Source organism: Notamacropus eugenii, chromosome 7 (genome assembly GCF_028372415.1).
Source record: "Notamacropus eugenii isolate mMacEug1 chromosome 7, mMacEug1.pri_v2, whole genome shotgun sequence".
NCBI classification, from domain to species: Eukaryota; Metazoa; Chordata; class Mammalia; order Diprotodontia; family Macropodidae; genus Notamacropus; species Notamacropus eugenii.
The window spans coordinates 69,136,417-69,159,578 of record NC_092878.1 but is presented as its reverse complement, the minus strand read 5'-3'; positions in this window follow the sequence as shown (position 1 = coordinate 69,159,578).

Sequence of the window (23,162 nt, the reverse complement as noted above, 5' to 3'; positions counted from 1 at the left end):
AGTTCCCATCTCAGCCTCTACAGTAGCCGAATCCATTGTTGGATCATAAAACTCCTAGGGGCACTGAGGAGCTAATTATTATCTCAGTCCTGAGAAGAGGTCATGAGGGAGCTGCTCTTTGTCTCAAACTGAATGGCGGCCCTGCCCCCACAGCTTGACTGAATCCTAGCCCCTCAATGCTGGCTTGGGGGAACTGGAGGTCAGGTGGCTGTGGAGAAATAACTGCTAAGATTCTGGGCACAAATATCTCTTCCTGCTCTCAGACCAGTGTACATGCTTGATTGTGCCACCTTGGAGGAACTGAGATTTTACAGATTGCTAGAGTATACCCTACTCTTGACAAAGGATGCAAAAATCAAGCAACTTGTTGGGAAAATGCCCAAAAAAGGGAAAAAAAATAAAACCATAGAAGTTGACTTTCTTGGTGAACAGATATATCCTCCCATCCTTTCTGATGAGGAAAAACAATGATTACCATCAGGAAAAGACATAAAAGGAAAGGCTTCTGTATCTAAAACATGCAAAATAAATATTCAATGGTCTCAGACCATGGAAAAGCTCAAAAAGGATTTTGAAAATAAAGTAAGAGAGGTGGAGGAAAAATTGGGAAGAGAAATGAGAGAGATGCAAGAAAAGCATGAAAAGCAGGCCAACATCTTGCTAAAGGAGACCCCAAAAAATGCTGAAGAAAATTACACCTTTAAAAATAGCCTACCTCAATTGGCAAAAGAGGTTCAAAAAGCCAATGAGGAGAAGAATGCTTTAAAAAGCAGAATTAGCAAAATGAAAAAGGAGGTTCAAAAGCTCAATGAAGAAAACAGTTCTTTCAAAATTAGAATGGAACAGATGGAGGCTAATGACTTTATGAGAACCAAGAAATCAAAAAACAAAGCTAAAAGAATGAAAAAATGGAAGATAATGTGAAATGTCTCAGTGGAGAAACAACTCCTCTGTAACATGCATCCAGGAGAGAAAATTTAAAAATTGTGGGACTACCTGAAAGCCATGATCAAAAAAAAAGAGATTGAAAAATTGCACCAATCACCTCCTGAAAGAGATCCAAAAAGAGAACCTCCTAGGAACATTGTAGCCAAATTCCAGAGTTCCCAGGTCAAGGAGAAAATATTGCAAGCAGCTAGAAACAAACAATTCAAGTATTGTGGAAATACAATCAGGATAACACAAGATCTAGCAGCTTCTACATTAAGGTATTGAAGGGCATGGAATATGATATTCTAGAAGTCAAAGGAACTAGGACTAAAACCAAGAATCGCCTACCCAGCAAAACTGAGCATAATACCTCAGGGGCAAAATTGTCTTTCAGTGAAATAGAGGACTTTCAAACATTTTTGATGAAAAGACCAGAGCTGAAAAGAAAATTTTATTTTTAAACACAAGAACGAAGAGAAGCATGAAAAGGTAAACAGCAAAGAGAAATCACAAAGGACTTACTAAAGTTGAACTATTTACATTCCTACATGGAAAGACAATATTTGTAACTCTTGAAACTTTTCAGTATCTGGGTAGTTGGTGGGATTACACACATACACACACACACACACACACACAAAGAGAGAGAGAGAGAGAGACAGAGACAGAGACAGAGACAGAGAGACAGAGAGAGACAGAGAGAGCACAGGGTGAATTGAATAGGATGGGATCATATCTTTAAAAAATGAAATTAAGGGGTGAGAGAGAAATATATTGGGAGGAGAAAGAGAGAAATGGAATGGGGCAAATAATCTCTCATGAAAGAGGCAAGTAAAAGACCTTTTAGTGGAGGGAAAAAGGGGGGAGGTGAGAGAAAAACATGAAGCTTTCTCTCATCACATTTAACTAAAGGAAGGAATAAAATGCACACTCATTTTGGTATGAATACCTGTCTTACAATACAGGAAAGTGGGGGTGAAAGGGATAAGGGGGGGCAGTGGGAGGAGGGAGCAATTTGAATTCAACACTTTGGGGAGGGACAGGATCAAAAGAGAGAATAGAAACAATGAGGGGCAGGACAGGATGGAGGGAAATACAGTTAGTCTTACAGAGCATGACTATAATGGAAGTCATTTGCAAAACTGCACAGATGTGGCCTATGTTGAACTGCTTGCCTTCCCAAAGGGAATAGGTGGGGAGGGAGGGATGAAGAGAAGTTGGAACTCAATGTTTTAGGAATAACTATTGAGTATTGTTCTTGCAACTAGGAAATAAGAAATACAAATAATGGAGTATAGAAAGTTATCTTGCCCTACAGGACAAAAGAAAAGATGGGGATAAGGGAAGGGAGAGATGATAGAAGGGAAGGCAGATTGGTTATAGGGGTAATTAGAATGCTTGGCGTTTTGGGGTGGGGGGAGGGAAATGAGGAGAAAATTTGGAACCCAAAATTTTGTGGAAAGGAATGTTGAAAACTTCAATAAATTTAAATTTAGAAAAATATATTTATAAACAATCAGGATAATGATTATACTTTATACTATTTGACAAGTTCTACAAATGTTCACTATGAAAAGGATGCTGTCATTTGAGCAACACCCTTTCTTCATCTACTTGATATTTCTTGTATGGGTAAGTAGATTAAATTTTTTTGACTAATTAAAATTATAAGAGGAGCTATAATTTCCTGGGGCTCTATGAAATCACCACAAATTCATTTGCATACACAAATATCTGAAGTGAATAGCACTACATAAAAAAATCCCTCCTGGATTTATATTGTGTTATGAATCTACTAGATCTCAGAGGTGAATGCTATCTTTCATAAGCAAACATTTCCATTTTAATCCTTGCCCTATTTTTATTATCAAAAGAAGATAAAATAGAGTTATATTTAGTATTTTATCTTCCAAGAAATGGTAAATGGTTTCAATATATGGATAGGAAAGATTTTTTCATCAATCAGTCTATTAGGTGCCCTTTTGGTCCCCTCAATCAAATGGTCTTTTGCAAAGAAAAATAAAGATTCTCAAATCTTAACTTTTCTACATCATTCAGTTTATTACAAAATATTAAAGATGCAGTCCATTGTAAAATACTGTTTTCTAAATCCACTTATTCCATCCAAAGGGGTTTATAATACATACATGACTTTCTTTTTTTAAGAAATCAAACTTTTGTTAATAAATTTGTTTATAAATAACATATATTTCCAGGTGTATCTTTCTCCTTACTCCCTCAGAGGGATCCAATCACTATAATAAAATTTTAAATAATATGGAAAGAAAAGAAACGAATACATGTGTGTACATGTGTATGTACTTTTGCCTATGTAATACATACTCTCAACAAATCACAATCAAAAAGTGTTTTATAATATGTCACATTGTTCATTCTTGTATTCCTACCTCTGAAAAAAGCCAGAATTGTCTACTCATGTCTCTTCTTTGGGGCTAGTATTTTTTAATTTTAAGTACAATATTTAGTTTCAATTGTTTTGTTGTAATTTCCATCACATTTTGGTGGTAATTGTGTCATATTTTTCTCGATCTGCTTACTTTACATTGCATCAGTTCTTTTGAATCTTCCCATAGTTTTTTTTTTCTGACCTTATTATTATATCTCAGTAATTAATACTCCATTACATTTATGTACTGAATCTAATTTCACCAATCAATGGACATCTATTTTTTTCCTGTTATTTGCTATTACAGTGTTTTTCTAATTTTTTTATATAAATTTTGTTGTTGTGTCACTTCAGTCATGTCCATCTCTTCATGAACACATTTCTAGTTTTCTTGGCAGAGACGCTGGAGTCATTTGTGATTTTCTCCTGTAGGTCATTTTGCAGATGAGGGGCCTGACGCTAACAGGGTTAAGTGATTTGTCCAGGGTCATAGAGGCAGGACTTGAATCTAGGACTTCCTGACTCCAATCCTGGTGTTATACCCACTTTGCCATCTTACTGCCCTCCCCCCATAATAACTTCTTTAAAAGTCTTTAATCTCCATGAGTCATAAATCTAGCAATGACATCTCTAGGCTAAAACATTAAATTTATAGTATCAAAGTGTTTTCCCAAATAATTTTTCCAATTTTTTTTTCACCAAAGATGTGTCAATGGGCCTATCTTTCCCAAATCCTTCCACAATGACAATTCCCAATTTTTGTCATCTTTTCTAATTTATAACATATAAGGAGAAAGTTCAGATTTTTTATTTTAACTTCCTTTTCCAATTCTTAGAAATTTGTGGTATTCTTTCTTGTGTTTACATACTTGTTTCTTCATTGTGACTCAGACATAAAATTTAGTAAATATTCCACATGCCTTCCACTTAGAGTACAGGGTGCTTGTCTAGTTCTAAGCAGCATCTCAGCTATTTATTTAGTTTGTATAATTATGAAACATGATTGCCCAGTCAAATTTTCTGGTCACATGTATTTCCTTTCACAAATTCATCTGATCAGAGACCCAGGGGATTTTTATATTTTTTATCAGTGTATGTATTTTTAGTTCTCAACATTCACTTCCAAAAGATCTTGAGTTCCAAATTTTATCCCCATCTCTCCCCTGAACCCATTCCAAGACAGTGTGCATTCTGATCACTTCTTACTCTAATCTGCCCTCCCTTCTATCGTACCCCCCTTCTCTTATTTCCTTCCCCTCTATTTTCTTGGAGGGTAAGATATATTTTTATACCCCATTGCATTGCCTCTATGTAGTTTCCCAGTTGCATGCACAAAAAATTTTTAACATTCATTTTTAAAACTTTGAATTGCAATTTCTCTCCCATTCCCCCTCCCTCTCTACCCCCATTGAGAAGGCAAGCAATTCAATAGTGGTTATAAATTTGTAGTCATGCAAAACAGTTCCATAAGAGTCATGTTGTGAAAGACTAATGATATTATCCTCCTTCCTATCCTGCCCCCATTTATTCCATTCTCTCTTGTGATCCTGACCCACTCAAAAATCTTTACTGCCAATTACCCCCTTCTTCCATTTGCCCTCTCTTCTATCATCACTCCAGCTTATTACCTTCCCCCATACTCTCAACCACTCAATCCCCCCACAGACTCTGGGCCTACAGTTCCAGAAGTAGGAATTACAGCCTCTGCTGTTGTTGCTGCTATTGCAGGCTCCTACACCCCCTCTGCCAGCCTGGGGCTGGGACTGCTCTATTCTCTCACACAGGTCCAACAGGTATTTTTTCCACTGTAAATCAATTTGTCTTTAGCGTTTGGGGGTCATGAAGTCTGGAAATCACCACAGGTGGTAGTGATTCACTCCCCCACAGGCCTGACCTCTGCTGTCACAGACCACATTGTATGGCACTCTGCTCTGAGTTCAGAGTGATAGATGTTTCCCATGACCTTCCTGGCTGTCTTGGGCTAGAGATGTGCTTCACTTCACCATTCTGTGGATTCAGCAGATCAAAATTTGTTTAGAATGATTTTTTTACAGGTATTAGACTGGGTTTGGGGGTAAAGGTCTAGCAAGTCCCTTCTTTTACTCCACAATCTTGGCTCTGCCTCCAAAAAGCCAATTTGTATTTTTTTTAATAGTGACATAATATACAGAGTGAAATCTAAATTTTCTTTCATGGAAACTAATTCTTTTCAAGTAGAATTTTATTTTTCTATAAAATGTTTATAAATGTGTGCATTTTCTTGCCTCATGTTATTTCTTCAAGAAAATCTTGAATGTATATATGAATATATATACACATATATATCATAAATGTAAATTAAATTTTAAAAAATAAATTAAAATAAATAACTAAATTAAATGAAAAATAAATTAAAAAAATTAATTTGATTAGTTTAATATATGTTAATATATTTAAACATGTATTATACACATATATATATCTCAAAAAGGTTTTTTTTGATAGAAATAAGAAAGGAACCATATATGTTACTTGTTTAAGTATCTACAAGTTTTCCTTTTTCTTATTTTTGTTATCAACAAGCTGTGTGATTTTGTTGATCAATGATTCAATGTCTTCCCCTTTTTCAGATGCCTTGATGATATACTCCTTAGTATTTTCAAAGTCGAATTTCCTTCAGCTTCTCTCTGCATATTGGAACATCTTTTCCTGTGGTTGTTTCAGACTATGTCTTTTTGCCCATTTTTAACTATGTTAAGTTCAAAAATGCTTATTCTATTATTGTTGATGATGAACATCATTTTCTAAATAAATATTGATACATTCCATTATTTTGTTTTATTTTTGTTTTCTCTGAGTTTTATCATTAAATGATTTTAGAATGATCTAGCTTCATTGGTTTTCAATCCAAATCTTTTACAAATTCCTTTTTAAATATATGCTCAGATTTTTTTTACCTAAACTTACTGACCATGTGACCATGATGAAGCTTCTTCATCTCTCTGAATATCAGTAATTTTATCCACTGAATTACAAAGTTGGATCAGTTTATCTTCAAGGTCCCTCAAAGCCTAAATCAATTCTTATGAATGTACCTGAAAAGAAAGAGCAAGTAGAAAGGACAAATCATGAAAACCTTAAAGGAAAATAAATGACAACTAAAATATAACATAAAAGAGAAGGGCAAAATGGCAAAGACAAGATGGCTTAAGAATACTACCTACTTAAACATGGTTAAAAATATCAGAAGACTGTTTTTTAAAAAAAAAAAATCTAGAAAGACATTAAACTTTTCAGTATATTTTTTTTGCTTGTTTTTGAGATGAGGAAACTAGAAACCAAAACAAAAAAATGATTTGATTAAAATTATACTACGAAAAAAGTGTTTATGAATTCATTTAAAAAAAAAAACTTCTTTACAGAGAAAGGTGAACCATAAGAGTCATAGTTTTTAAATACATGAAACTTGAGGTTTCTTGATGACAGAGGTCATAATTTTTTCTTCCTTGTATAATTCCTCTTATAGGTTAAGATACTGTTTTACATAAGATGAATGAAGAAAAGGAACCATCTGACACTATCAAATCCATGAGTACAATAGACATACATATGGTAAAAGGAATGTTTTGTCAGGAGAAATTCTTATATTATTGAAGAATCAATTCTCCCTTTTGTTTTAAACAGAATTGGGGAATTATAGCTGAACAGACCTAATTAACATACTGATTACCCAATTGATAAATGTTCAAAAGATATGAACAGACAGTTTTGAGGAAGAAATTAAAGTTAAAATCATATGAAAATTGTTCTATAACACTGTTGTTTAGAGAATATAAATTAAACACCTCTGAGGCACTATATCACACCTATCATATTAGAATACAGGACAGAAAAGGGAAATGATAAATGTTGGAGAATATGTGGGAAAATTGAAACACTGATGCAATATTACTGGAGTTTTGAACTGATCCAACAATTCTTTTTTTTTCTTTTTTCATTTTAATTTATTTATTTAACTTTTAACATTCATTTTTACAAAATTTTGGGTTCCAAATTTTCTCCCCATTTGTCCCCTCCCCCCACACCAAAACACCAAGCGTTCTAATTGCCCCTATCACCAATCTGCCCTCTCTTCTATCATCCCTCTCTGCCTTTGTCCCCATCTTCTCTTTTGTCCTGTAAGGTCAAATAACTTTCTATACCTCTTTACCTGTATTTCTTATTTCCTAGTATCAAGAACAGTACTTGACAGCTGTTCCTAAAACTTTGAGTTCCAACTTCTCTTCCTGCCTCCCTTCTCTTCCTCCCTCCCTCCCCATCCCTTCCCTTTGGAAGGAAAGCAATTCAATACAGGCCAAATCTGTGTAGTTTTGCAAATGACTTCCACAATAGTCGTGTTGTATAAGACTAACTATATTTCCCTCCATCCTATTCTGCACCCCATTGCTTCTATTCTCTCTTTTGATCCTGTCCCTCCCCATGAGTGTTGACCTCAAATTGCTCCCTCCTCCCAATGCCCTCCCTTCCATCGTCCCCCCACCCTGCTTATGCCCTTATCCCGTACTTTCCTGTATTGTAAGATAGGTTTTCATACCAAAATGAGTGTGCATTTTATTCCTTCCTTTAGTGAAATGTGATGAGAGTAAACTTCATGTTTTTCTCTCACCTCCCCTCTTTTTCCGTTCACTAGAAAGTCTTTTGCTTGCCTCATTTATGAGAGATAATTTACCCCATTCCATTTCTACCTTTCTCCTCCCAATATGTTTCTTTCTCACTGCTTAATTTCATTTTTTTAAAGATATGATCGCATCCTCTTCAATTCATTCTGTGCACTCTTTCTCTGTGTGTGTGCATGTGCATGTGTGTGTGTGTGTGTGTGTGTGTGTGTGTGTGTAATCCCATACACTACCCAGATACTGAAAAGTTTCAAGAGTTACAAATATTGTCTTTCCATGTAGGAATGTAAACAGTTCAGCTTTAGTAAGTCCCTTATGACTTCTCTTTGCTGTTTACCTTTTCATGCTTCTCTTCATTCTTGTGTTTGTAAGTCAAATTTTCTTTTCAGCTCTGGTCTTTTCATCAAGAATGCTTGAAAGTCCTCTATTTCATTGAAAGACCATTTTTTTCCCTGAAGTATTATACTCAGTTTTGCTGGGTAGGTGATTCTTGGTTTTAGTCCTAGTTCCTTTGACTTCTGGAATATCCTACTCCATGCCCTTCGATCCCTTAATGTAGAAGCTGCTAGATCTTGTGTTATCCTGATTGTATTTCCACAATACTTGAATTGTTTCTTTCTAGCTGCTTGCAATATTTTCTCCTTGACCAGGGAACTCTGGAGTTTGGCCACAATGTTCCTAGGAGTTTCTCTTTTTGGATCTCTTTCAGGAGGTAATCTGTGGATTCGTTGAATACTTATTTTGCCCTCTGGTTCTAGAATCTCAGGGTAGTTTTCCTTGATAATTTCATGAAAGATAATGTCTAGGCTCTTTTTTTGATCATGGCTTTCAGGTAGTCCCATAATTTTTAAATTGTCTCTCCTAGATCTATTTTTCAGGTCAGTTGTTTTTCCCATGAGATATTTCACATTATCTTCCATTTTTTCACTCTTTTGATTTTGTTTTTTGATTTCTTGGTTTCTCATAAAGTCATTAGCCTCCATCTGTTCCATTCTAATTTTGAAAGAACTATTTTCTTCAGTGAGCTTTTGAATCTCCTTTTCCATTTGGCTAATTCTGCTTTTGAAAGCATTCTTCTCCTCATTGGCTTTTTGAACCTCTTTTGCCAATTGAGTTAGCCTGTTTGTCAAGGTGTTATTTTCTTCAGCATTTTTTGGTTCCCCTTTAGCAGGGTGTTTACTTGTTTTTCATGCTTTACTTGCATGTCTCTCATTTCTCTTCCCAGTTTTTCCTCCACCTCTCTAACTTGATTTTCAAAATCCTTTTTGAGCTCTTCCATGGCCTGAGTCCATTGGGTGGGCTGGGATACAGAAGCCTTGATTTCTATGTCTTTCCCTGATGGTAAGCATTGTTCTTCCTCATCAGAAAGTAAGGGAGGAATTGTCTGTTCACCAAGAAAGTAACCTTCTATAGTCTTATTTTTTTTCCCCTTCTCTGGGCATTTTCCCAGCCAGTGACTTGACTTCTGAGTGACGTCTCCACCCCCACCTCGCCTCCAGATCTGCCCAGCCAGTGCTTGGGGTCTGAGATTCTAATGCTGCTTCCCAGCCTCAGGGCTTTTTGTGGGGGGCTGGGCTGTTATTCAGTGTGAGATTAAGTTTAGGTGCTCAGGTCGGGGCAGGGCCACCTCACTGGGCTCAATTCCCTCAGGGGGTTTATACAGAGACCTTCAACAATGGATCAGAGCTCCTGCGTGCTTTAGGAACCAAGGTCTGCTGCCTCCCTGAGGGGCCCCGAGCCACTGAGACACCTCACTCCCCTCCCGGGGAGCTAAAGAGACTCTCTCACTCACTCCTGGGACCCATGGGTGGAGGGACCTGCACGTCTGCTGGAGATCCCATCCCTGAAGCCTGCTCGGATCTGCTCCTCTTGGTGCCAGGTGGCTGAGACAGGGCTGAGCTCTGCTCTGGGTCCAGGTGTGTGACGAACCTTTTGTGTTGGTTTTTCAGGTCTCTCTGGAACAGAAATCTCCTCTACTCCATTGTTCTGTGGCTTCTGCTGCTCCCAAATTTGTTGGGAGTTCTGTTTTACAGGTAATTTATGGGCTGTGGGTTCAGAGCTAGCATATGTGAATCTTTCTACTCCTCCATCTTGGCTCCTCCCCCGGGTGATCCAACAATTCTTGAGAGCAGTTTGGAACTATGCATAATGTTTGATCCAGCAATACCACTATTAGGTCTGTATCCCAATTAAATAAAAAAAAGGGGGGGGGGAAGGACCTATATGTACAAAAATATCTACAACCCTTCTTTTTGTGGTGGCAAAGAATTGGAAACTAATGCCCACAAATTGGAGAATGGTTAAACATTGGTATATGAATGTAATGAATTAATCTTATGCTGCAAGAAATGATGAGCCGAAGCAGAGCCAAGATGGCTGAGTAAAAACGGACTTGTTTGAGCTCTCCCCCAAACCCCTCCAAATACCTGTAAAAATGACTCTATGCAAATTACAGAACAGGAGACCCCACTGAATGACAGTGAAACAAATTCCAAGCCCAAAATAATGTGGAAGCTTGACAGTAAAGGCCTGTATCACTGTCTGAGAGAAGAACACATTCAAACATGTGCTGTGGTGGCACAGACAACACGGATGGGGCCCCAGGAAACTTGGAGCAGGCCTTAGGGCACTGGATTACTGGCAGCTTGACCCACAAATGCCAAAGACAACTTATAAGGTTATTAGGAAAGGTCTATTGGAATTAGGTGAGAGAGGAGCATTGTGAGCCTTAGCCCCAGGCTGGTGGAAAGGATCATGGGGAGAAGATGTAAATCCAACTTTTCCCTACACGGTTTTGATTTCTTTGTAGGAATTCTTCATGTTTTGAAAGCTTTTCATTATGTATAATTTAGAGATTGCAAGTATTTTACATAGGGACATATATTTAAAATAGTGTTCTTGAATTTCCACATACTGATTTCTGAGTGATTATGGGCAATATTTTTGTTTGTTTTGTTTTATTTTCATTTTTGTTTCCTGTGCTTATTCTCCAGTACAGAATGATTTATTCAATGTTTTTGGATATTAACAGGTCTCTCTCTACGTACAGTATATGGATTTGTTGACATATGTTTCATGAGGGAATGGGAGCTTCTGAATTCCAGCCATCTGCTTGGATCTTGGAATGCACTGCTTGCTAGTGACCCATAGTGATGTGTTGCATAACTTTTACATTGTTTTCACTGTCATCTCCATTGATTACTAAATGTAGACATCTTAATGATAACCCTTCTATAATTTTTGGCAAAGACCTAGTTCTGAGTTGTAATCTTAATCCTTATAATTATTTAAACAATTCTACATCATTAAAAGAGAGAGTGTCATTTGCATTAATGTGAATTTATCACAGATTTAAAGAGTCAGTGATGGGCTGATCAAAGGACAAAATTAGACTGAGTTTAAGAGATAACTTGTTTTGTTGACTTAAGTTATCAAACTTTAAAAGATTAATAAAAAAGCTTCCTCATCACAGAATGAATATTTTAAAGAATCAAAATTGATCTATTATACCATTTTCTATTTTTACTTAATTACTTACCTTCTAATTCATTGATATTTATTTAAATGGAAGTATAAACCCAATATGATATCTTTGCAAAGGAAATTGAGCTTACCTTTTTTTAGTCATTTCTGACTAATACTTCTTTGTAATGGCATTGCTTATGACAAAAAATAGAAATGTTCTTGAAAAATACTAATTTCATATGAATTATGGTAGATAATTCAAAATGTTAATAATGTTTTTGCTCTAATCCTGTGAAAGGAACATTAAACAACAATCTAGTTGATTGACGACATGAAATAGCAGTGTTTGAAAATGTAGTTACCATAATTATAGGTAAGATATTTGCATTAAAATGTATACAGTGTGACATAGTAGTAAATCTCAATATAAGAAATGAAAGGTCATTTGTGAAGATTAAACTTACCACCCAGACAAGAGAGGGAATGATCTAAAGAAATATTGAGAATAATCTCTCAGTTTGTTACTTTTTTTTATTCTCAGTGGTATTTCCCCAATTGTATATAAAAATTGTTTTCAACATTCATTTTTGTAAAATTTTGAGTTTCAAATTTTTCTTCCTCCCTTCAGTCCCCTGATAGCAATCAATGATATGTCATACATATGCAATCATATTAACATATTTCCATATTAATCATGTTGTGAAAGAAGAAGCACAAAAAAAGGGAGACAAACTTGAGAAAGAAAAAAAAAAACACATGAAAATTGCATGCTTTGATCTCCAAGCAGAGTGGCTGAGGTTAGCATTTTCATCATGAGTTCCTTGGAATTGTCTTAGATCATTGCATTGCTGAGAACAGCTAAGTCTATCACAGATAATCACTGAATAATGTTATTTTGCTGAGTACAATTTTCTGGTTCTACTCCCTTCATTCAGTGTTAGTTCATGCAAGTCTTTATAGGATTTTTCTGGAATTGGTCTGTTCAACATTTCTTTTTTTTCTTTTGTCCCTTTTATTAATTAATTTGTTTTTAGTTTTCAACATTCACTTACACAAGATTTTGAGTTCTGAATTTTCTCCTCACCTCTCCCCTCCCCCTACCATGATGTGCTTTCTGGTTACCCTTTCCCACAATCTGTCCTCCCTCATATCATCCCCCACTCACTTGCTCTTATTACCTTCCCTTCTATTTTCCTCCTCAGGTGGCAGCAGCAGCAGAAGCAGCAGCAGCAGAAGGGGGCTCCCAAGGCAGGCATTGTTGAAGGTCTCATCATAAAGCCCTTGAGGGATCTGAGCCCTTTGTGGCAGTCCTGCCCCCACCTGAGCAGCTGATCTTAATCTCACACTGAATATCGGCCCTGCCCCCTGCCTAAAGCCCCTGAGGGTTTGGAGCAGCTCATCTCCATCTCAGCCCTCAGTGATGGTTTGGTGTAATTGGAGTCAAGGTGGTTTTGGAGAGGAAACTCAGAAGTCAAGTAATTGGCTGAGAGCATGTCCAAAAAAGGGGGGAAAAGAAAATCATATAAGGTTGCTTTCTTGGGGAAACAGGTGTCTCTCCCCCCCATTCTTTTGGATGAGGAAGAAAAAGGCATACTGTCAGAGGAAGTCAAGGCCTCTGCCTCCAGGGCCTCCAAAGGGAACTTAAACTGGGCTCAGGCAATAGAAGACCTTAGAAAACAAGTTAGCAGATTACTAAAGGAGAACCAAAAAAATACTGAGGAAAATGACAGCTTTAAAAATAGTCTAATTCAATTGGAAAAGGAGGTCCAAAAAGTCAGTGAGGAGAAGGAGACTTTAAAAGGCGGAATTAGCCAAATGGAGGAGAAGGTTCAAAAGCTGACTGAACACAATAATTCACTGAAAGAGAGAATTGAGTTCAGAAAAATGAATGACGATGAGATAAATCAAAGAAAACAAAACCAAAAGTTTGAAAAAATAGAAGGTAATGTGAAACACCTCATTGGAAAAACAACTGACCTGGAAAATAGATCGAGGAGAGACAATTTAAAAATTATGTGACTACCTGAAAGCCATGATCAAAAAAAGAGCCTAGACATTATCTTCCATGAAATTATGAAGGAAAACTGCCCTGAGATTCTAGAACCAGAGAGCAAAATAAATATTGAAAGAATCTACCAATCACCTCCTGAAAGAGACCTGAGCAGAGAAACTCCTAGGAATATATCTGGTCAAATTTCAGAGTTCCCAGATCAAGGAGAAGATACTGCAAGTAGCTAGAAAGAAACAATTTGAGTATTGTGGAAATACCATCAGGATAACACAGGATCTGGCAGCTTCAACATTAAGGAACAGAAGGGCTTGGAATGGGATATTCCAGAGGTCAAAGGAACTGGGATTGAAACCAAGAATCATCTACCCAGCAAATCTGCGTATAATACTTCAAGAGAATAAATGGTCATTCAATGGTATAGAGGACTTTGAATCATTCTTATTGAGGAAAAGATCATATCTGTATAGAAAATTTGACTTTATAAGACAAGAATGAAGAGTAGCATGGAAAGGACTAAGGATATCATAAAATAATTCACTTGGAACATTTCTTAATTTTTGAAAATAATTATTGACTATAGATACTTTTTTTTTTAAGTTTGATAGAATTGTCCTATGAATCCATCAGGACCAGCAAATCTTTTTCCTTTGATAATTCCTTTACAACCAGATTTATTTCTTAGTTTGATATTGGGTTATTTAAGATCTTCAACTGGTCTTCTGATAGTTTGCATATTATATATTTTTGAAGGTATTCCTTTATTTATTTTTGTGGTTTAAGTTTTGTCAGCATATAACTGTATATAATGTCCTGATTATTATTCTTTATTTCTTCTGGTGTTGCTGTGGTTTTTCCTTGTTCATTTTCTATTTCATTGATTCATCTTTCTAATTTATTTTTAAATATTTAGATTAGATAAACATTTATTCATTTTATTCATATTTTCAAAAATCTAGTTTTTAGTTTTACTTATCATTTCTATGGAATTTTTATTTCTAATTTGTCCATTTTACCTCTAAATTTACTATCTCTTCTTTTGTGATTATTTATATTTGTTTATTTGTTGAGTTTCTATTATTTTGAGCATATATATCCAGTTAGTTTATTTTGTATTTTTCTATTTTGTTTAAGGTATATTTGTAAAGATATTTTTCTCCCCAGGACTGCTTTAGCTGCATCTCAGAAATTTTGCTGTGTTTTTTCATCATGATCATTTTATTTTACATTACTATTGATTGTTTTTAGGATTTGTTCTTTGATTCACTAATTATTTAGGATTTCATTTTCAAGTCTTAATTTTGGTTTGTATTTTATGTTTGTGGTTTCTGAACCAATGACTATTTTTATTATGTTATAATCTACAAAAAATTAGATTAGCTATTTCTGCTTTTTTGTATTGGTTTTTAATACCTCTATTCCCTTGTACATGATCAATTTTTGTAAAAGCTTTTTGTGATTCTAGGGAATATGTATATTATTTTACATTACCATTTGGAAAATTTCAAAACTTTTTAACCTCTAAATTTCTCTAGCAAGTTTTTCAGTTCCATATTTTCCCTTATGATTGTCTTTCTGCTAGACTTATCTAAAACTGATAGAGGGCTCCCATCACTATCGTGTTACTATCTATGTCTTCTTGTAGTTTGGATTTCCTTTACAAATTTGGATCCTAAGTCATTTGGAGTGAATAAATGTATTACTGAGAGTGAAAAAAAGAACCAATGAACAGGAAGACTTCAGAGAGGTCTGGAAGGACTTATCTGAACTGACGCTGAGTAAAGTGAGCAAAATCAGGAGAATATTATACACATTAACAGTATGAGAACTGTTTCTGATAAACTTAGCCCTTCACAGCAAGGCAAGGACCTAAAACATTTCCAAAGGACTTATGATACAAAATGCCATCCACATTCAGAGAAAGAACTAAGGAATCATAATGCAGAATGAAGCAGACAATATTCTCTTGAAAAAAAGAAAGAAAGAGATGTACACTATCAGCCAAAACCACTCTTTCAGATAGATTTTTTTTTAACTCTTTTCGGCCAGAGAAGACTTGGTGTGTTCGTTCATTGGGATTTTCTTTATCAAAACAAATAAAATACAAATAGTTAAAAATGAAATAAAATTAAAAAGAAAATTGAGACAGAAGGTAACTGAGAAAATGACAATGCCCTACACGGTAATAAGGAAATTTGAAAGGAAGGAGAGTTTAACTAGAAATGAATACAAAGTTCAATTTTCTAAATGTTGATTTATAGATTCTTATAGCTAAAACCTTTATTGAGACTTTCAGAACAACCTGAGGAATCAGTCATGCTACTTTAGTCATTGTCTGGTAGTTTAATATTTGCAACATATTACAACAACTATGTCCCATTAAGTTGGGGTATAAGGGTGAATTTCAATTTGACGTACTCAAATAAACCTGTATCAGGAAAATATAGATACATTTCGAATAATTATTAGATAAGCTTAGATAATTGAGAAGAATAATAAAAGGAAGTGATTAGATAAATTGTTGTAAACTTCATCTGGCTTTCTGGATAGTTCCATTTGAAACTTTAATTTAGACAAGTTGGCATAAAGAAAAACATTTTTGTAAACCTCCAAAGGCTTTTGTCACAGAAACCCTTAAGCCACTAGCATTTAGTAAAAAGAGAAGTGACCATGTTTCCTAGATTAAAAAGACAAGAAAAAGACTAATTCTGTTGCCTGTGTCTTAACGTTTGAAAGCATACTGTTTTCTGGGATCGGTGAGAAGAAATTATTTCCTGTCACCTATTGATAGATTGATCACTTTTTTAATGAATAATATTTGGAAAATTTTGCATTAAGGTGAGAAAACGGAAAAGGAGAAGACAAAATAACAGCAATGTCAATGAAATTATAAGTCCTTTATAAGTAATTTTTAGGTCTCTTCTTATCTCATATTCCTCTCACAATAGTGCTGATGCAATTCTTTGAATGATGATAGAAGATATAGATTAATATACAGAGAGAAGGAAACATTCTTGTACTTTGTCATACTTAGAAACACAACTAGGTTGCCCCAACTCCAGATTAATGTATCTAATATAAAAGAAAAGGAAAATTACCAGGGGAAAAACTGACATCTCTATGGGAATTAGATGTTACTATTGTTTCCATTTTGTAGTTGAGGAAACTGAGGAAGACAGGTTAAGTATTTTGTCAAAGTTGATAAGTATCTGAGGCTACTCTTGAACTCATGCCTTCTTGCTTATAGGTACACACACACACACACACACACACACACATAATACGTACATTCATACAGATCATACATATTGATCAATATAGAGGAAAACAAAAATAAAACAAAGCCAAAACTCAACATTCATCTAAGGTCTAATATATTGACCAATCTGTTTAAGTATCTGGAATTTTTTTCTTATATACAATATTAAAGATAACCTCTTTATAACTATTTCATGTCTCTCTACTAGGATTTTGCTAAAATGCTTTATAAATCATTAATTAAGCAGTCTGAATTGTAGCACTAATGATAACATAATTTATTCCTAGATTGTCGAAAAAATTATTTAAATATTATTTCCATCTCACAACTGCAACATATGAGTTAAAATAATGAAAGGTTCAATATAAAATATTGAATGGATTCTGCTTTTCAAACAAACAAAAACTTCTATTCTTTGGACAGAAAATACTGAGTATAATATTAAATGAAAAAAGATGTTGAATCCATGTAGGAGATAGGTTTATATCAAGCAACATGGAAAATCAAATCTGTTTTTAAATTATCAATTAAAATGGCATCAGCACTCGGGGTATTTTTTTATTAATTTTTGCAAACTATAATATTTAAATTCTTATCCTCCAATTATTATGGGAAAGACAAAATGTTAAAATCAATTTGAAATGGTTTAAGCTAGTGGTTTTGTAATACTGAACTCTATATTACATACTCCTTAGGAATTGTTCATTTGAAATACAAGGTAAAATAATTATTTGTTGATGAGCATTTGGTAAAATTTATATCAATTTTAATTACTTGTAAAAGAACTGAAGAATTAGTATTATTTACAAATTAAGAGGCAAATTTAACCCCAAATAAAAACCTATGTATTTTTGAATATATTTGTCAACTTCTGCAAAATCAATTGCATAGAAATATTATCAGTTATGATACTGAAATTATTTTTATAGTCTCAAGGAAAGTTGTTCATGGAACATTCACCATAATTATTGAGACAATTTTAGGTCAGTCCCATTCTAACAAGTTGAAGAGAATTCAAGGAAGTAGATTGAATACTAATGCAATCAATACTTTTACCCATGGATAGAAACTAAGGTAAGGAAAGAGTGGAGGGAGCAAAAGTTTGTTTCTTTGACTTTTTTTCCCCAAAACAGCTTTTATGCAGAGTGAGAAAAAAATTAACTTCTATGTAAAAACATTCCATTTACTAAAACAAAGTCAATAAATCACTTCTTATCCTTCTCTTCTGTAGAACACAACTTCTGCTCTTTGAAATTTTGGAACCTTAGTAGTTAAAACCCGAAAGATCTCTTAGATGTTTTTAGCTTTCTAGCATAACATTACTATGTAAAGTCTTAAAGGGTCACAAAACCTCTAATTTTAATATGAGGAAACTTTAGCCTGGGGCACTTAGTTGACTTTCTGAAGGTCACACTAGTAATATTTTGACAGGAGACACCCCGTCATATGCACCTGCTATCACAGGTTCTTTGATCTGCTTCTCTAAAAGGAAAGGCAACTTTTGATCACTTTAGTCAAGCACATGTATTATTCAGTTAGTTCAGGGAAAAAAGTCAGCACCCTGAATTTCAGAGAAAATACAGAGAAATCAAAGACCAACAGTCATGACTTCCTCTGTCTGATCATAATAGATACGTATATCACGAATTAACAGACAAGTCCAACTATCTGACCATAGTTACCAGAGAGGGAAGCACCAACATCTGGATTTTCAAAGCTGAGGGGCTCCTTAGTGGGTTCCCAGTGTCCTCATCTGGCCGAAGAAACACTTCCAGTCAGTAAGCCCCAAAGTAAAACTTCACCCTCAGAATATTTATACACTTTTCAGAGCCAGAGGGCATGACCCTCTGATCCAGTGACTCAGTAGAAAAAACAAAGGTACTTGGGACCCTCCTACAAAACAACTCTCCTAATCAAGTTTCCCTCAATGAACAGGCCCATCAATGGTTGAGGAAGATCTTCTTTAATGTTATTATTCAAAGGCAATATACTTCTTGTTATAAAAAAAAACAACAAAAGCTCCTACGTTGCTTGTCCTCATAAGTATCAAAGGCAGAATTTGAGCAGTTCCTCTGTATCCTGATTCAGTGTCCTTTATCCACTGTACAACAAGATTTCTTCACACAAATACACACACACACACACACACACACACACACACATACTCAGACACATATCCTTACACCTAGTAAAGATCTTTGGAGATCATATCAGTCTTATATTTCCTTTTTACAACTGTCTCTGATATTTGGAAATGACTCTTTTAAGGTCACTCTTTTTTATTGCAATGATTTTCTTCCTTTTATTGAACCTCTACACTGTTTAAAATTCAAATTAAAGGTACATTCCTCTGATTGTGGTACAAGGCACTTTAATGCCCTTAAATAAATATTAATATCACTATATCTATACAGCTGTCTTTACATGGTGATGGGGATGCAAGGGTGGAAAACACCTTATTATTTGTATTCTTATTGCTTTGGTTTATACCTACCTATATGTTTCTGGTAAAAACGTGCTACTTTCTCCCAAGGAACTAAATACATTAAATTCATTTATTCCAGAGGGTAGATTGTAGCAGACAAGAAATTTATTTACTTAAAGAGAATTTAAACAAAATTTTGCCACATTTGTCCTTACCTAAGTACATTGTTGTTGTATGCCCTTAGTTCTCCTAACAAAATCTGAAGTGGATACCAGAGAAAGAATTCAAATTTCTTTGAAAAGTGTTGCTCTTGCTTAGCTCAGTGAGAATTTTACCTAGATCAGAGCTACATTGCTGTAAATACTACATATCGCAGGTCTAGTCAACAGAGATATTAAGTATTTACCTTGCAATTAGTAGCGTAAGCTCCTACTCATTTATATTGTTTATTGCTTCAGTAAAATCATTTCACTACTGTGATGTGGCTCTTGTTGCTATGGCACTGAACATAATCTCCACAATTTGTTCCTTTGTAAATAACATTTGTCTGCTGTCGTAGAAATAGTATTTGTAAAAACTGCAATGCAAACACAGATATGTTCCCTAAAAATCCGGTACTTTTTCTGGTATACCTTACTGCTCTTCAAATATGACAAATCATCCCAAATGGAACATGAAATTCAATAATGCAAATATATGAGTAATTAACTGATTTTAAGTGAACTTTCCAAATACATTTGACAAATAGAATTATTAAAAAAGAAGTATTTTGTACTTGATACATTGTGTAATAATTTGCCTGCAAATTTTAAAGGGCTGATTTCTATATCTCACGACCTGAATTTGTCTATAAATGAGATGCAAACTTAGCTGGCATGTAACATCAAATTTCTCATTTCTTTCTATAATTTTTACTGTTAAAAGGTGATTCTTTTCATTCTCAAGAGCATTTTTTCTCATCTGATGAAAGAACACTTTTTAAAAGACATTGTGTGCATAATTTTCTTTTATTTGATATTTACCCATTTTATTTCTAGAAAGAAAGTATTACCATAGTTAGATTAAAAGGCAGAGTTATTTTGAAGTCGGTAACAAAATGCGTTTCAATTGCCATGTTTTGACTTCATAAAAAAACTTTTAGCTTTAATGAAAAATGGAGATTTCATAAGATTTATTGAAGTGCTTTAGAGAAAGAAGATACCCTGTTGATATAAATCCAATTGCTTACTTTCCATGAAATTAACATAGTTTAAGTTTGTCTTGTTCCTGCTGAGAATCTATGCATTTTTTCTCTAGTAACACTCCAAAAAATTTTAAACATTACCCTCCACCTCTCTCCTTCCTTAATACCAGGGTACTTTTGGAAGCATATTGGAGGAAGAAATGATCTTCTTGTCACTCTGGGTTAGAGTGGGAGAGGAATGGGGGAGGGAGATACTAAATCGGTTATCCATTATTTAAAATTGTACCTGAATCCCCTCCTGGAGTTTCTAACATTAATCAATGAGTAAGGATTTACCAAGTTTGTAACATGTACAAAGCAGTATATTAACATAAGACCTTCTCAAAAACATCCATAACTACTCATTCAACTTTGTTTTTAGTCCTCCCAACTCCAATTGCAGTCTCTGAAGAAAATTGTCCTAGCTACTGTTCTGAACTTTTCTATCTGTCTTCAAGTTTCCCATGGCATCTTCTTCCTCCATTCTATTAGTGGAGGATTTCACTTCTCTTTTCACAAAAACAAACAAATCACAATAACAACAAAACAATGGAAGCAGTTCACTAGAAGGTCTTGCTTCACTCACATGCCTTAAGATTCTGAACACGTCCTCCTTTCCTCCTGATTATGGTGAAAAGACCATTTTCTTTGCCATGGTCAATCCTTCCAATGGAATTCTTGATGCCATCCTTTCCTAACCACTCTCACAAATTATTCTCATTGAGTTTCTTTCTCTTACAGATATATTTAGGAAGAGATACAGGTGTTCTTTGTGGGGGGGGTGTGAAAGGAGAGAAAATAGGGGAAGATTCAAGTGACCACACAACTGAACAGCCATGCGACAAAAATGTGCCTCTGAAAGTGAACATATTGATCTTCAAAAATCTGACTTCATGTGCCAAGCCTAGAGGCCTGTATTGGGCTACCCGAGTCTTTCCTACCTCACCTCCGAGGTCTTCGGCTGGCCACGCCGGATGCACGTATGAGAGAAAGGACGTTCCAGAGTTGAACAGGGGTTGAGCTTTATTACAGGGTTTCGGTTACAAGTGCAGGGTAGTGTTCCTTAGGAGGAAGAGGGGGAGATTTCCTAAGGAGGCTAAGCTTAAGGGATTGGAAGTAGAAGTACAAGTGGGGAGAGAGGGGGAGGGGAGAGAGGAAAGAAGACAAAGCGGAGCCCTACTTTTCTCTTTGGCTCCACACGTGCTAAGAGAGAGCTTTCTGGCTTCCTCAATCCTACTTAATCTTCAGCCACACAGTTTGCATCTCAATACCATGCTGTTAGGTAACTAGGTGTGCTCCAATCTGGGACGACCTCGAGGGCAGGGAGACTCCACCCATCACGTATCTCCCGGGGAGAGGCGGAAATATCCGAGCTAGCCGAGCTAGCTCAGTCTAACCTTCTCGAATCCCCGCTGTTCACGGAGGGCCTCGTAAGACTCTAAGATTTAGAAGTCCCACTTTTACCCGCCCGAGACCGTCCACACGGAATTGAGCTTCCAGTCCCAACATTCATGGTAGATTAATGGTAGGAATCAAAGAAGGAGAGAAGAAGAGAGGGAAGAAGGGGAGATATGATGAAAGAATTAGAGAAGAAAAATCAAGAAGGAAGGAAAGAAGGAAAGGAAAAAGAGAGGGATCAGAGAATACATTGAATTTGTGTCTTTTTAAAGGCTTTATAAATATTTTCACTAAAATATTTTTAATTTTGAAAGAAATAATCTATTAAATAGCATTTAAAATCAAATTTGTCACCTTTTTTCTAAGAAGAAACATATTACACAATCATGTACACATTGATTCTTTTTTCACATACTGGTACAAACAAACAAAAATGGCTGCCATAGACAAGCTAAGTTATGTCCTGTACCTAGCAGAATTGACATGCATATCAAGTGTGAGAAGCAAATTCAATGTTCTTTTAATATCATTTATAGATTGTTTCTATTATACCTTCAACCCAAGTTATTAAAGATTAAAAGTTGCCCAGAAACTTTATGAGGAATATAGAAGGCTATTTTTTGTTCACATTCAAGCAGAGTCAAGATAGCCTTTAGCTACCATTTATGTTTGTAACCCAGGACAGATTCTAGACTGCCCCTATCTTAAAGAAATTTACTTAGTCTGGGCAATGTCATATAGCTTTACTTATCTAGGAAAAGTAAAGTGAAGTGTGTGGTCTTTCAGTTCATAGGAAAACTGGAGTAGAATTAAATGATGTGTTCCTTTGCATCACAGAGGAGAGTGAGGAAGTTTGGCCATGAGCAAAATTTTGTAGCAGGTGCCATTTACAGTATTTTGTCTATCTTTGCTTTTCCCCTTCCTACTGGTAGAGTTCCTTCTGTATCATCTCTCCTCCCTAAAATAGATTCAATGTTGTACTCTACTCTGACTATCAAACAGTCCACATTGCATCAAGCTAATACAGTCTATTTTACTCTTAGTGCCTCATATTTCAAAATTATTACCCTCTCACCCTCATCTCTTTACCATCAAAACTCATTTCTCTCATGAGAGGTTTTACGAAAAAAATTTTGTGAAACTACACTATTCCATTTTACTGAAAATTGTAGTCAGTGATTGTATTTAGAGGAAGAATGTAGGGAAAAGTAAGTGATCAAATATTCCTTTTGGGAGAAGGACTTTAGAAAGAGAAATCACAGGTGGAGCCAAGATAGCTGAGTAAAAGCAAGGACTTGCTTGACCTCTCCCTCAAAACCTCTACAAATACCTGTAAAAGTTACTCTAAAAATTTCTAGAGCTACAGAATCCACAAAATGATAGAGTGAAACAT